Here is a 17,854-nt window from a genome sequence, read left to right on the forward strand (position 1 = left end):
AGCTAACAGTGTCATCACTCGGGTCCTCCAAACATTGATCATTGCAGGGCGACATGCCTAAGAATGTATCAACATCATCTGCAGACTCTTGCCCATGCATCTCAAATAAGTCTCTAGGTTTCATTCTCACTACAACATGTCAATCCTTCTCGATGAGGTCTTGTACGTAAAACACCTGCTCAACTTGAGATGCAAACACAAACAGTTCATCAGACAATTGTTGACCTATATGGCATAATCGTTTTAAATTCACAAGCGTGAACCCCAACCCATCCTTCTTAACACCCCTGCCTTGAGATCAAACATCAACCCAATCACATCTAAATAATACAACCTTCCGAGTACCATAATATTCCAGTTCTATGATGTCCATCAATACACCATAGTATGTTACATCTTTTGCAATAAGATTTCTGTCATTGGCACTTGCGAAGCTTGATGTCTTTGCAGTCACAACAACTCCACTACGTTGAGTTTTTCTTTCTTTTTTTTCTCTCAAGATCTTTGGTGTGAAATTTGAAGCCGTTTATAATAAAACCCTTATATCTTCTTACCATACTAGGACCCCTAGCTAGCCATCTAAGGTCTTCTGAAACCTGCTCATTCCTTTCATGGCGCAATTGTTCAACCTATTTAGATACCGAAAATATTCATTCAAAAGCTCATGTTTGAATAATTAAAAATTAAAAAACATGCACATGTCCTTAAACTTATCAAATCGACTACTTAGACGATCACTAAACCATTTATAAAATGTATCATTGTGAATGCGTTCTATGTCCCTTGGCCATCCGCGACGATTCATCCGCTTAACAACATTCATATGTTCTCTATAAAAGTTATTAGTTTTAGCAAAAAAAAGAGTAAATTTATCTATGTATAAATTAAGTCCTATAGTTGGCTTACTCAAGAAATGGGCTAAGTTCATGGTAGTTAAACAGGACATATCGATGTGCCTATGCAGATGTAACGTTATCCAGTACACAATCCTCAGACTTCCCTAATGCACGACCTACTAGTGGGAAAATAGAGGATTGTTCTTCTATAACAATGTTACCATAGTCATCATTCCGTATTGGCCAATTGAACCTTATCTCTGTACCATGCAGGTAGCTCGAGCAGAATGTTAAGCATTCTTTTGTCAACTACCCTTCCGCAATTGATTTCTCGGGCCGACTTCTATTACGCACATATGACTTTAATGTGAGTAGATAGCTATGATCACCAATATTAAAAAGTTTAAAAATATATAATCGATTAGCATGACTAGCATAGCATGACAAATAATTTTAATTTCTAAACATTAACACGCACCTCTTAATGGGGAACACCCATCGATATTGTACGTGTCCAGCTATTTTTGCCTCCCCCGCTAAATGAATGGTCAAATGCACCATAATATCAAAAAAAGCTGGTGGAAAGATCTTTTCTAAATGGCAAAGTGTTAGCACAATTCGAGATTCCAATCGGTCAAAGTCTCTTATTCGACCAACTTTAGAACATAATTCTCTAAAGAATCCGCTCAATTCAAGTAAGACTGAGGTTATGTTCTTAGGTAATGTTATTCGTATCGTAATTGGAAGTAGTTGCTGCATCATAATATGACAGTCATGGCTCTTGAGTCCTAAAATTTTGTGCTCTTTGAGATGCACACAACGTGAAATATTGGCTGCATAACCATCTGGAACTTTCACCTGCTTTAATATTTTGCAAAAATCATCCTTCTCATTTAGTGACATAGTAAAGCATGCGGGTGGCAAATATGTCTTGTTAAATGAAAGCTGTTTTGGGTGTAATGTTTTTCTTATACCCGTATCTTATAGGTCAAGATGTGCCTTTACACTATCCTTTATTTTTCCTGCAATATTCAACAGCGTCGCAAGCATATTGTCACATGCATTCTTTTCAATATGTATCACGTCCAAATTATGACGCAATAGATTATGCTCCCAATACGGCAAATAAAAAAAAATGCTCTTCTTTTTCCAGTTATATCTTTCTTCCTCATTATCTTCTCGTCTTCTCTTATGCCCATGACTACCTACAGTCTTCTTCCTAAAGGTGACATTAATTCCCCGCAACTGGGCCAACACATCAGAACCAAATAGTGGAGTTGGTGCCTCGCCAAATTCTTTCGTGCCATCAAAGGATCTGTTATTAGTTCTAAACTTATAATCATGTTCTAAAAATCGACGATGACCCATATAATAAAACTTTCGACCATGTTTTAACCATTTAGACAAAGTGTCCTTATTACAACAAGGACAAGCGAGACGTCCTTTAGTGCTCCATCCAGACAAGTTTGCATATGTAGGGAAGTCATTGATAGGACAATGCCACACGTAATCGAAACATCTCATTGCTTGAGGCATCATAAGTGTCTGCGCCAACCTCCCACAATTCCTTCAACTCATCTATCAAAGGTTGCATATACACGTCAATGTCATTACTTGGTCCATAAGGGTTAGGAATAAGTAAGGACAACATGAGATTAGGTTGCTTCATATACATCTATGGTGGTAAGTTATATGGTATCAGAATAACAGGCTATGTATTGTGAGCAATACTTCTTGTCTTGAATGGATTGAAACCATCAACTTTTAACCCAAGTCTAACATTACAATCGTCCAAAGAAAAGCTTGGGTGGTTGTGGTCAAAAGTTTTCCATGCTGGGGAATCAGCAGGATGCCTTAATATTCCATCGTCGGTGCGTCCTACTTCATGCCATTTCATAGAAGAAACTGTTTTTAATGACATAAACAAACTTTGAAGCCTTGGTTTCAAGGGAAAATGACACAATATCTTAGCTAGAATTTTTTGATCCTTTGCAGATGAAGAAGATCCCTCATCATCTGATTGATGTTCAGCCATTTTCCATCTGAAAGTACCACATATAACACATGATTGCTCATTGATGGCCTCCTTCCAGTACAACATATAATCATTGGGACATGCATCAATTTTGTTATATTTGAGGCTTAACTCCCCACTAATCTTCTTGGTTTTATAGAAAGACTTTGGCAACATTTCACCCTTGGGAAGAGCCTCCTTTAACAATTCAAGTAAGATGGTGAATGATTTATCACTCCATCCACCAAGGCACTTTATGTAATATAGTTTCACAACGAAAGAAAGCTTAGTGAATTTCTTACATCCTGGGTACAATTCCTGATCAGCATCTTCTACCAATTTGAAAAATTGTTATGCTTCAGTATTCTGCTCCTATGTAGGTTCGTATGGGGTGTGGCCCACATCACTCTCTTCACCATTTAGATTTGAAATATTGAACACATCATGTAACAATCCGTGCATATCATCATGTGGATCTGGATTATCGCCTACGACATTTGTGGTAGTAGACATGCAAGAAGACGTAACTTCCCTACGGAAATACCAGTAGGTGTAACTTGTATTAAATCCGTCCCACATGATATGATCATATGCAGACACCCAGAAGTTATTGTTACAGTTCTTACATGGACATTGGATCCTGCTTCTATTACTTGCATTTGCAAATGCAAAATCTATAAATTTTGCAGCTCCATTTAAGTATGCGTTACTCACCCTAAATCAAACAATGAAATTAGAGGATATGTCAAAAGAATGCATCTTGACCACTAAGCCACAACAACTAAAATGAGAAGTTTCTAAATGGGTACCTTGGCAGATGAATCCAACTCTTATCCATAAGTATCTTCCTTAGCCACTCAGACGGGTTAGTGAAAATACACTCTGGGCCTGACAAAGCTTCCTAATATAATTTAAACAAGCCCTATTATCACCATTCATTTAGCAAAGGAAGCCAAGTTACAATAATAACATGTCCCCGTAAAAAATAAATCTTCCAGGGTATATATAAATATATTGTAAGTTGATCATTTCTATTCTCAATCGCAAGTATATTCATCATCCAACCAACTATAAATAAAGCAATAAAAATATTATTAAGCAAGCTCAATTAACAACTATAAATCGTAATTAGATGTTCAACAACTCAGTTGATCTGTTCATGTAAATGCATCTCTAATGAACTTAAATACAATTATTAACTGTAATTAGAGACACTTATCTCTTTCCTTCTTTTCATATCATGTTCAAACCACTCTGTCCATTTGTTTCTCATGCTCACATTAGGAAAAGAGTCCAAAAATCAGGCAGATCGAAACTCAGTCAATAAATCTATAAATTAGGGTTTTTTTTTAAAAAAAAATTTTACTTGTACGATCACGACTTCCACAACACCAACTACACCAGATTGAGAAGATGCCTTCTCTATGCAGAGAACCACACCCGTCCCTGATTTACAAATGGAAGAAATGAGATCCATAGCAAATGACTAGTAGTATGCTTTTTTTTTCAAGAAGATTTTTTTTTTTCAAATGAAATATGTCACGCCACGAAATCTGGCACCTGGGTATATTCGACCCCGATTCCGTACCCGCAGGCATGACTTATATTTTGTATATTTACATTTCATATTCCACACATCTATTGACAAAATAACTTCATTCATAAAATATAACAATCCAAAAATTTAATAATTAAACATTTATTTAAAGAAAAATGTCCATGTTCCGACTATTCAAGCTTATCATCAAACACATGTCATCGTAATGTTGTCATACTAAATGTTCATTACACTTATTTAGAAAATGGTAAAGAAATAAAAATAAATAAAAGAAAATCTCTTTAAGCTCCTCCATGTGATCCCGATCCTGAAATTTTAAAATCCCAACAGGGTAAGCTGCGAAGCCTAGTGAGTAATCTGAACACAGGTTTCAAAATAATCTCATGTAATATAAATAAAACTGTATAAAAATACAATACATATTTGGGCAAAACAACAAATGAGGAGATTTAATAAACAAAATGTTTCAATGTAAATTCAAAGAAAAATGGATGAATGAAATCAACATATGTTATACTCCATAATAACATGTGCGGTTTATTTTTTTTAACACCAGGGCCAGTTTACACCGGTTAGCCAACACCCTCGCCAATACAACACCTAGCCTGGCAATGGGAACCTCTTGCATGACATGCTCACCCATCCAAAGGGCACTTGGTGAGGGACCCATTTGTACGTTAGCTGGTTAGACTACTACCCTACCGAACCTGATAGTGGGAACCTTTTGCAATCCTGACATGCTCACCCACTCAAAGGGTACGGTAGAGGTTCCAAAAGGTACCAATTGGGTTTCTGGGACTTTCAACCCAAGGGTCTTGATCGCCCCACCTATTTACGCTTTAGGGATTTTCAACCCAGAGGACTTGATCGCCCCACCTATTTTCTGGTGTTTCATAACTATTTTAATGATGCATGATTTTAATATTGCATTAATCAAGTATTTCAAAAAATCTTCAATGGTTGCTATTCTTCGATCAATCCATAATACTTTGTGTATATAATTTATCAAACTAAAAATAAAATTTTCAATCAATGTAAATTGTCCTTACATGATTAAAGTTCTACAAAAAAAATAAACATGTAATGTAATATTAGATCTTGATTAAAGTTCTACGTAAAGAAAAGAAATAATAATAATAAACACGCAACGTGCTTTATTACATCTAAGAATTTAGAAATTTATATATAAACTCAAGATTTTTGTAATAATTCTAACAACAAAGTTAAAATGTAAAAATAAATTTTTAATGTAAGATTAACAATAAGACAATATAAAACTCGAATTAAGGCATATTAAAATAATGACAACCGATGTAATAAAAAAAGTTAAAAATTAAAGATCATTTTTAGGAAGCATGGTAAGTAATTACATTAAAAAAATAATCTAAGATGGCAAAGATTAATTATAAGTACAAAAGAACAAATAAATATATGTATATATATAATATATATAATTTTTTTATATAATTATCAAGTGAGAGATACTCACTTTTTATAAAAAGAAAAAGTGTATATATATATATATATATTTCTCCTTTTTCTCTTTCCTCTCTCTCTCTCTCTCTCTCTCTCCTGCTTGGTAGTGAGATGTCACTTACGTCTCCCCTCTTCTCTTTTATATTATAAGGTGGGTCCCACTTTATGTTAATGCATGGGAGGTTTCACACGTGATTTTTCATCTTCACGTGTTTTTTTTTTCCCTTTACTAGATAAAACGCAAGTGAGTTATGGATTTCATATATATTGAAAATTATCCAAAGTTTGGTATGAACCGCATATTTGATATGAAATACGACCCCTCACGCTAAAACTAAACCAGTAAGGTTTTATGATTTTCGAAGTTGTATAATGTGTACCGTTGGTTCGATGATCGATTGAATAGATAAGACGATCTATGATAATAACGAAAAATGAATGATGAGCGGTTGGATGATTTTGTAAATGAGAAGTTTATGGTCCACTAGGTTCCTTGACAGGAGACGAAGTTTGTGTACAGATGGTTTCATGGATGGTTTAAAGTATAAGAGTTTGTTGTGTGATGTACAGGGTGAAATAATATATATAAGTGTACACACATTCTTTTAAAATATAAAATCGAAACTAACTTTCTAAGCCTAGATCACCATTGATTTGTGGGTTTAATTGTCTCGTAAGAGATATTTTCTCAGAACCAACCGATAAGAGCTTTGGGCATAACAATATCTTCATGATGAACCATTAATGTTAGTTTTTAGATGGACCACTTGAGAGTTATGATCCATATTTGCAATGGATGGTGAGATAATGGATCTAAGTGTAGAAATTAAGGGATTTTGGTTTAAATTAGGTGAATAGGTCTTGGTATAAGTTCGAATATAAATGGGCATGTGCAAATATGGTTTTAAGAATAGTCTCTGTGCATGGGCATCTACACCCTTAGATGTTTTAGATTGATGATGGACCTCGCATTTTGAAGATTTAACTTAAATGAACGAATTCCCAGTTAAGGGTTTTGGGTTTTTAAGCGCTACGTAATGATGAATTCAAATTTGTAATTGGGTCACTGAACATGGGTGATCTCTACCGTCAGATTTTGATAAGTATCCACTGGATGGACATTTTTGGAAAACAAAATAGATGATTGAAATTCTCATATAGCCATTTACAAAATGTCCAGACGGTTTTTTTTTTTTTTTTTTTTTTACAGGGCCTCTAGAAAGCAGTTTTTGAGAAAGGTCTGTACATGTGGGTATTTATCCTGGGATTACTTGGCGCCCAAATTGATCGAGTTGTAGTTGTTAGAATATTAATTCATTAGTATGGTTTCTATAGAAAAATATAAGAATCATGATAGTCATGTCGAACTATTTGTTCGGGTTCCAAAAATGGGTGGATCTGATCATATGACGTTTTGTTTGGTATGATAGAGATGTCTAAAAATCCTATAGATGGAATGTAATATATATCTAGTGATTTCAAGGTAAATGTACAGAGGGTTTTACGATCAGACAAAATATTTAAAAGATATATGTCATTTTTAACATATACCATTTGAATCATAATATGGTATTGGTCCTGTGATATGTACGATCACGTTTAATGAAATCTAACCTGATAAGAATCTTAGTTATGAAAATTATATCATAATCCGAAAGTTAGGAATTCGGTTAAGTGAACTTATGCAATTGTGGCCCTTGATTTATATAAAAAAATATTTAGAATTTAAGATTGAAAAAAATAAACAGGTGGTTAGGTTCCTTAAAATATGAATAAGTAAGTGTACGAATAGTTTATCAATTGAATGAGTGGTTAAAAAGTTATAAGGGATATATGACAATGTGATGTAGGGTTCACCCAAGGAAAGTGTTATCTTATCATAGCTAATAGTATCAAGTTTTCATATTTATAGGAGAATTCTTTTAAAAAATGAACAACCAAATAAATAAATAAATAAATTATACCACCAAAATTTACTTGGGATATTACAAAATAAGTCCTACTTCCTCATGAATGTCACAAAGAAATCAATGTTGTATAGCAAAATTGCTACATGCTTTACATTTTCAAGTCATGATGAGCATTAGTCGAACATATTTCAGCTCGTGACAAAGCCTAATGCAACTAGCTATGATAAAGGCTTAGGCTTAGATGATGATGACGACTTAAAAAATAAATAAAAATAAATCAACAAGCAGTACAATCAACAAGCAGTACATTCATCATTAAGTACCAATTTCTAACACAACAAGGAATACCCATTTCCATAGCTAGTTGAAAAAAAAAAAAAAAATTGGTCTTTGCTAGTTTTATGTGGGGACTGGATGTTAACATCTAGATGATGGGATCAAGGGATAATATGCCCTTCACTCCCAATGGTTTAATCATTTTCAAACGGGTTCATCCAAACATGACATCAATATTCTATAGAAAAATCAAGCTACTTCCTATTATACAAGCTAGGTCCATAGTTTTTTTTTTTTTTCTTGAGCATGATATAGAATTTTCCTACACTTAGTACTACATGCGGAAAATGTCCATGCTTCAGTATGCTTTGTGATAGACAACAACCCATACACCAAAAACACCCACAACAATTAATAGGAAACTTCACATTCATCTGTAAAAATATGAATCCGCACAAGGAAAACAGAACAAAAAGGGAAAAGAAAATGTGAACTTGTGAAGATGTCAAGACATGATACACAAAACTCCCAACTCAAGAATACAAACCTGCAGTCTAACAAGGAAAAACTACATGAAGCACTCCAAATAGTGAAGAAAAAGAAATGTATTCATGGACTTATAACCAATCTGTTTTAGAATTTTCCAATGGGACTCTTGATCCACACATGATTGAGATCCTGACTGTTCATCGGGTGGAGCCACAACTTAGATGCGTTGGCCCAAAACTCGGGTCTATGGGCTAATCATGTGCTCCTCACATGTAGACAAGAATAGATAGTTAAGAAAACTTGATTCATAGCACATTTGATATATACATGTGTTCCACCAGACAGCAGGTCCGTTTTACAAATTCCAGGTTGGCATGGAAAACATGACTATTTCTATGGTGGAGAATCATGAGCTACATGGTCTTATGCATAACGGTTAAATTGCAGACCTATCATGGATATAGCATGGCCTAACAATTATTTAACTAATAAAATAGACAAAGGGCCTTTGTTTTAGAGAAAACCCAAATCAAACCACTTGAAAATAAACATTAAAAAATAAAATAAACCTCTGTTTTGCAGCCTTCTTTTGCAACAATCCCAAAACCAAAAAGAAGAAGAAGAAGCAAAAATCCAAATCAAATTGCTTTTTTACTAACAAGTTATTTTAAATTATATATATATATATATATATATATATATATATATATATATATATATATATATATATATATATATATATATATATATATATATATATATATATATATACAAGTTATCAGTTGTGAGTCCTTCAACACATTACAATCCTGTAAGTGAACCTGTTAGAATTCCTGCTCCATCTTCGTGTCCTATATAACAAAATACATAAATGCAATACGATATCTAAATTCACCCAAAAACAAAAATGGTAGACATGGGCAATCATAGAACTCAACTTGGTATTCTTTTTTCTTTCCTTTTTTCCTTTCTCTTCCACAAATAATCCTCTGAAGAAAGGGATCAACTATTTACACCCACCCTTTTGATTTACAAACACCACACCCATTTCCATTTTTGGACTAAAAAAGTGCAAATACTTTACTTCGGTCAGTCATAAATCTAAAGACCAATGAATTAAAGTTTTCTTCGGTTAGTATGATATTTTGGAGGAAGCTGTGGTCCTTCCTTCGTGGTTGTATGATATTAGGGAGATTTTCTTAGGCACCCACAAAGGAAGAACCACAGCTTCCTTCCTTTGTTCAAATGGTACAAGGATTGCTCAGGAGCATTGGACGTTGGAGGATCGAAATGGTAACAAGGATAGCTTAGGAGCATTGGACCATTAGATCTCCTTTAGCTTTCTGTGTCCGATGCACCTCACAACTTTCTGTGACCAGCTGTGGTCCTTCATTATGGTGTAGAGAACACACAAAATAGTCACTTAAATACATCCAGACAAATCACAGTAGCACTTCTCTAACATTCAAAATTTCAAAACCAAATTGGAAAAAAGAGAATCAAAGTAAACTCAATCAGACTTTGTTACTAAAAATCCAACAACATATGAATTCAGCCAAACCCATCACAGAAACAGTACTCAAACTTTTAAAAAAATTACAAAAAAAAAAAATAAAACAATAAAAAATAAAAAATCCCAAAAATAAAATATTTTGAATTTCCAATCAGCTACACCAAAAATCAGTTTAAAATAGTAGTTGAGAAATCACAAGTGTTTTTCCCTACAGGTTAGAGAAATGCTTTACACAGGTCCAGGTGAAACAATTTGAGAACAGGGGAACAACATCATTATAGGTTCCTGAACACAGTAAATATCCTCGTGAGGCTAAACCTTTGTAACAATACTACAAATGAAGCCAACTACTGCATTCATTAAAACAAAGAAAAATCATATAAAAAATCAAATGATTAAAGATGGACATCAAAAGATTAATTTGTTGTTACCAGTCCTGTTGCATTTTGCAAAACCAAAAACCTCTCCCAAGAGGACTCAGACCTTTCCGAACTATCACTCTCTTTCCAAAATGCTAGCTTCTCACAACCACTCAATTCCCACCTCAAGGAAAGAGATGACGAGTTTGCAAAAGCCCTTCCTAATGAGGTGGATCTATGTTGATTGTTCCCCTCCCATATATCAGGTTAGTCCACTCATGGATGGGCCAAAAAAGTATTAAAGAAATAGAGAGATTAAATGTACAATAGTGGTACGTGTTATTGGTTAAAGCATTTCTTCAAACAACTAACCTACAGATGTCAACGGCCATGGACAATGGCGGATATGGCTACCACTACTTGATAATCGAAAGGGGAAGTGAGAGAGAGAGAGAGAGAGAGAGAGAGAGAGAGAGAGATGAAGGGAGAGGGATCGAGAGAGAGTATCTTTGATTTTCTCTTCTTTCTTCAATTTTCTTCGATTGTTGGAGAGAGATCGAAGAAGGAACAACACGTTGAGGGGGGGGGGGGGGAGAGAGAGAGAGAGAGAGAGAGAGAGAGAGAGAGAGAGAGAGAGAGACTTTTAGTAGGATATTGCAAGGAGGAGAGAAAAGGGGAGATGGGTTTTGGTTGAAAAGAGGTGGGAGAAGAAGAGACGCGATGGATTTGGGATTGGCGGGCGTACGCAGTTTTGGATATATTTGATAGGGCGCCACACGGGATAGGCTTTATTTTGGGTTTTTTTTTAAAAAAATTTCAAAACAGCAGCGGTGGCCCGTTTTGTACACAGGCGGCCACATAAAAACGCTCCTCATTTCATCTACAATGGCGGTTTGTTGTGGCCGCCTGTGCTAAAAATGTCCCTAATAGCCATATTTTTTGTAGTGTCAAAGGTAAATAAAAGGAAAATACTTATAGTCAACCACAGGAGTAATTACAAAGCATCTTTGAAAACTATTTGTATTAAAATAGGATTCGTCCTACACATGAGTATAAACTTGGATTACTACTAAGAATTACAACTACTAATTTACTGCTACTCTTAATGTAGGATTAGGCCACTAGTTATCCTAAGGAACGTAAAGGACATATTACACTAAGAAACATAAAGGATAATTGATAGGGTAGATTTGATTGAATTGGTTTGTTTGTTGGTTTGGTATGAGATTCTTTCTCTTGTTGAACTCCTCTATTTATAGATTTTCTTAAGATAGCCATTTGGATGCATCTTTCCACGTCCAACGATTACAACAATCACTTCAACACCACTCTAGCCTTTCAGAATCTTCTTTCTCTTCTTGACATGTGCCCTGGTAACCACTCCCTATTCGATCACGTTCTATCTTCGACTGCTTGGCCACGTTCCATCTTCAGATGACGTGTATTACCTAATCAGCGCCAGCTATTATTTCTGCAAAACACGCTTCAAATATTCTCATAGATCTTATGTGTGTTGTATACTTCTTATGCAATGACACATGTCCTTTCCTAATTGGCTCTTCTAGGAACAGTAAAAGCTGGGTACAACATTTCCCCCACGTTGCTTCGCCTTTGGGCAAAAAGGTGAAAGTGGCGGTGATTTGTTGTTCAATACAATAAATGCGATCAACTTTTTTTTCACGTGTCAGCACCTCTTAGACTTTTCTTGATTGAGATGAAAACTCGAATGATGCTCTTAATTTTCAAATGGCTTTCATTATGACACACAATAATTCTCCTTGAACAGTCGAATCATATGAGGAGTCATAATTATACTTTCATTAATACACATGTTCCTGATATATATATATATATGCATTTTTAAATCCTATAAACGGTTTCAAAGATTCAAGATCATGGCTAAGACCAATGAAAGGATGAGCAGAATGGTACAATTGTGTAATTCATCAACATGGAGATACATGGAAATAGGCTGGCATCTATGAATGCAGCAGGTTCTCTTTTTTTCAAATTTTTAGAACATACTTCTCTCCTCATTGCAGCTTCGAATTTCTGGAGCTAATCGACAAACACCTTCCACTTCAGATGTGATCCCATGAGTCTAACAGTCATGGATGTTTGTGCTTTCACCCATCTTCTTCCTTTTAGCGATGTAGTCTACCCAAGTTTTGCCTTGAACAATAATCATTACTTCATCTTTTTAGACAAAAATGAAAGAGCTTCCTCCAACTTTGTCACGCCCCAGAATTGGTAACCGGACTCACAAGGAACCCCATGGCCGGTTCTGGCCACAACAGCCTCCGTAGTACCCTATTCTCGGCTCCTGAAGCAGGTTCTGATCCTGTGATCCTACAAGGAAGATTTTTATAATCATACATCCATTCCATTACGAGCATACCCAAGATCATAGCAAGTACATTATAGAAATAACAAAGGCACACAATGCAAAATCCACTTTAAATTTGAGCTTAGACATGATACAAGGCTGAAGAAAATACGTATGATAACAGACGAAAGAAGGAGAGATCTACAGCACTGGGGTCCTCGGCTCAACTCCTATCCAAGCTCCACTGCTAAGACGCTGACTTAAGATCTTCTGCATGCATCAATCATGCATAAGCTTATAGAAAGCTTAGAGGGTAGTGAAAGTGTGTGACAATAGTGTGCAGAAGAATAATAGCGGATACAAGAAAGAAACATGATCAAAGCCAACTCCACTAGCCTTACCAAGGCTGTCATGAACGCAAGAAGCTATACCAAGGCAGTAAAATAATGCAGAAAGCCATACCAAGGCTGCACAATAATGTAGGAAGTCATACCAAGGTTATATAATGCAATGAGTACTGGGCACCATGCCGAGGCGATGCAATCTAAGGTTTATTCGACCGATGCAAATGTAATGCGAAGTGATGCCTGTCCTCATATCTAATCCATGTATTAGTACTGTTCATCATAAGGGATCTACCGGGGTTAAGTACACTGCAGGATGACTGTCGCTCTCCAGACTCGCACAGTCAGACGAGCATAAGAGACCTCACTACCCGCCCGTGGTCAGCCAATCACCAGCAAAGCTCGATAGTAGCGGACCCATTCACGAGCTGGTCAAACTCGGCCTAACTATTGCCCACTTCTCTCAAGTGAGTAAGGCCACACCCCATCCCAACCGATTACAAGACAGTGAGAGTCACGGCCTAACGGTGTAAGGCCCTTATGCTCTCATGGTTTTCACTCGGTCATAGCGTTGGGGCAGATCCTTAGTACCATGAAAATTTTAGGATTTTCACCCAAGGGCATCCTATGCACCCTATATGCTCAGGTAACATTTTCGGTGTGCAATCATGACCATCCACGATATACCTGTGAAGGTTACGACCCTGATGAAGTAAGGACGAATATCTACATGCTATGCAATGTCAGATGCATGAATCACACAATTAATCAAGCATCAATTCCAAGCATCCAACGTGCTCAAGAGGGGATATTACGTCCATCGGAGAAGGTAACATGCAATGCCCAATGGCATAACCATAACCACACACACACAGTGCCAAGCAAGAATATAATGATGTATATGGGCCATAAAGATGAATCTAGATGCGCTATGTGTCTATATACAATACGGTACACTCCTCTTATCCAAGAGGGACCAAGACTAGGTATTTAGCCAATATCCATAAGGAACCAACCTCCAGTGGAGGCTCATTTACCTGGGGTAGTCCATGAGACTAAGCATATAAGTTACAGGACTAAATAATACAGAAGTGGCTCTTAACAAGAGTCTAAGATGGGCATCCAATCACACTTAGATACTACCGGGCCTAGAGGGGTCCATAATGGGGACATTTAACCACCATTCACCAAAAGGCATATTAACCATGAATTATACTGATAAAAGGCCCAAGGCCCACAATCAAGATAAAAATAGGTGGCCACATACATATATCCCTCATAATGGGCCATAAAAAAGGGTCTAATGCTACTTTCAACAACATGGGCCCCAACAGGGGAATTAAGGCCCAAGGCCCAATTCCCAATGGCCATAGAATTCCATACATTAAGTTGGACTTGGTGGGCAGCCTGCATACACAATGTATGGCCCAAAAATAAGTTTAAGTTTGGATGAAATGGGCCCCACTAAATCAGCCTAATAACTAGAAATTTAAGCAGGCAACCAAGGGCCCAATACCAACCTTATCTCAGCCCACAAGTCCATCAAAATGGTGGAAGTCGGCCCAATATATGGCTGGGCCAAGCTGGGACGTCCCTGCCTACTCTGGGCCCACTGGATGTCCTAAAAATCTGATCTAAGTTGGGATCCTCATATGATCACTAAAGGTGACCCAAAAAAATACACCGATTAAGCACAATGATTATAAAATATATGTATGCAACACATACACAAGTTCTCAATATGGTGGGCCCCATATTTAATAAAGTTTTAGCCATAACAATGTACATTTAAGGCCTCTTGATAAACTTTCGGCCCACTCAACTCCCTGGGCCTGCTAAAGCCTAGAAATTAGTTAACTATAATCTCATGAAGGCCAATAATACACACAGGGGGCCCTACTAGATGGAGGGTGTGTATACCTTATTAAGGGTATTGAGATAGGATTCTCGATTACCTTATTCATATATATAGTTTCCTTCATGTAATCTTATTTGCTTTACGCGATTTATGGATAAAATGCAAGTCTTAGCTAATATGATCAATGTGTTTGATGAAATGCTCAAATGAGGAATTTATTTGGATTGTTTGTTGAATATTGACATGATTATCACATGTGTCTATCTATTGCATCTGAGTAAGATTGGGGCTACAATGTAGTCTAGGCAATCGGTAACAGTCCTTATTCGGGTGGCCTAATTAGTCTCGCCACATTGGGTAACTCAATGAATCTGAGTCGCACAATGATTGTCGACAGTGGTTAGGCCACAAGGGGTGCTTATGTGCTTCATGTCAATTAAGTTAGCGTGTACCTGTACCAATCGAACTTGCCTAACAAACTGATTGGCCTATTATGTGTTTACCATATATGGACACTATTGCCTGAATCTAAGGTACCGCTTTCCAATGTAAAGGTCCACTCTAACCATGATACCGCAATCCGCTAAGACTCATGAGCCGAGTATAGTGGTATGGGACATCGTGTTCGAGCTGTCGGCCTACGCTGGGGTGATGAGCCTCCCTGTAGTGACCAGTGAGCAACTAAGACTCGTGAGCTGGGCATGGTGGAATGGGATACCGTGTTCATGTTGTCGGCCTACGCTGAGGTGACGAGCCTCCTTGTAGTGATCGCAAGTATAAACTTTTGAATTTGCCTATCGACTACTTTTCATTAGGAGTGATGCCCTACAACTTGCTTATTATATGTGCTTAACTAGGATTGACGACCTTAGATGGATCCTTTGGTTCGGGTTAATGATATAAAGGGAGATATCTTAGCTTCCCAAACCTGCTGTATGAATAACATTAATTAAGTAATCGGCTAACACGACCATGCATCGCATTGCATTAGTTAGGATGTGCTTTTGGCGATGAAGTTGCACTATTTTGAGGGAGTTCTGTCATATGCGAAATTAGTTGTCGGAGTCGCTTTTTGAGGGAGCTTTGATGTGAGAGCATACATCATTACTTGTACTCCATCCCTGCATTAACAAGAGTATTTAGGAAGTGATTGTTAAGTTGCTTTATCATTACTGCTTGATTGACTTGATAACATGTTAACTTTTGCCTTATAGTACCACTGAGTTGATCACTCACTCCCACCCAGGGAAGTGTTTTAAAACACCAACCAGACTCTGGTTTAAATATAGGTATTGATGAAGTCTATGTGACGGAGCAGGACTTCATGAATGAGGAAGAGTTCTCTTACTTTCAGCTTTCGGGCGGGTCTATGTAGACCTCGTGCCGATACGCAGGGACTACAGGGACATTTGGCTTAGTTGAACATCTTACATTTCCACATTTTGTATATTTTGAAACAATGCATATATATATTTAGCCTGATTACATACTCATACTATCACGTCCCAAACTTGGAAACTGATCTCACGAGAACCCTGATCGCCGAATTCGGTGCCGACAGCCTCCGTAGTACCCCATTCTCGGCTCCCAGCGCCTATATGCCAGATTTCGATCCTAGGATCTTACAAGGAGGATTTTTTTATTATTTTTTTAGCATACATTTATCTCGTAATAAGCATAACCACAAGTATACCCAAATCATAAAGGCAACATCATCATCATATATCCACTAATATAAACAGTTGAATACAGTGCTGAAAGGGAAATACATATGTCAAAAATCAAAGCTCCAAAGGTCCGCTGCATGCTCCAAGCTCAGCGCTTTTGTAACCTAACGCTACCTACACGCATCTATCGTGCATAAGCTTATAGTGGGTGGTGAAAGTGTGTGCACAAGGTAAGTGTTAAGTATTCAACGCAAAGCCATAATCATACAATCATACGTTATCAATATAAGTGAAAATATTGACAAGTCCATGAGTCAAACAATATTAGAATACGCAATTATAGATCAACTATACAATTGAGGAATAATATCAGAATACGCGATATAGAACAACTATACAAATGAGGAATGATATCTGAATACGCGATACAGATCAACTATACAAATGAGGAGCAATATCAGAATACGCGATACAGATCAACTATACAAATGAGGAGCAATATCAGAATACGCGATACAAATCAACTATACAAATGAGAAGCAATATTAGAATATGCAATACAGATCAACTATACAAATGAGGAATAATATCAGAATACGTGATACAGATCAACTATACAAATGAGGAGCAATATCAGAATACGCGATACAGATCAACTATACAAATGAAGAGCAATATCAGAATACGCGATACAAATCAACTATACAAATGAGGAGCAATATCAGAATACACAATACAGATCAACTATACAAATGAGGAATAATATCAGAATACGTGATACAAATCAACTATACAAATGAGGAGCAATATCAAAATACGCGATACAGATCAACTATACAAATGAGGAGTCCTAAAGAGTCAAATATCAGATACCGTATCTAAATCATATAAATACAGAAATACAATTAACCCAAAATGTCATATGCCACGGATGTAATGCAATTATGCGGTGTGAATGGAGTGACCATGCTGAAGTGTGAAGTCGGGATGATAGTACGTAGTATCGCAGGCTATGGGGTCCATCACAAGGGACTTCTATCCAAACCAGTCCCATACCTATATCTGGATAGTCAGACTCAATATGGTAAACTCCTGATCTCAGGTTAGTCGCGCGCCCCAACCGAAATCCTAGCCATTGCGGAGGTACACGTAACAAATAGTTACGCACCACCAGCCCGAGTGGATAGTGAATGAAATGAATGCATGAGTATGCAACTCCTACTCAATA

Source organism: Magnolia sinica, chromosome 2, assembly GCF_029962835.1.
Source record: "Magnolia sinica isolate HGM2019 chromosome 2, MsV1, whole genome shotgun sequence".
NCBI lineage: Eukaryota > Viridiplantae > Streptophyta > Magnoliopsida > Magnoliales > Magnoliaceae > Magnolia > Magnolia sinica.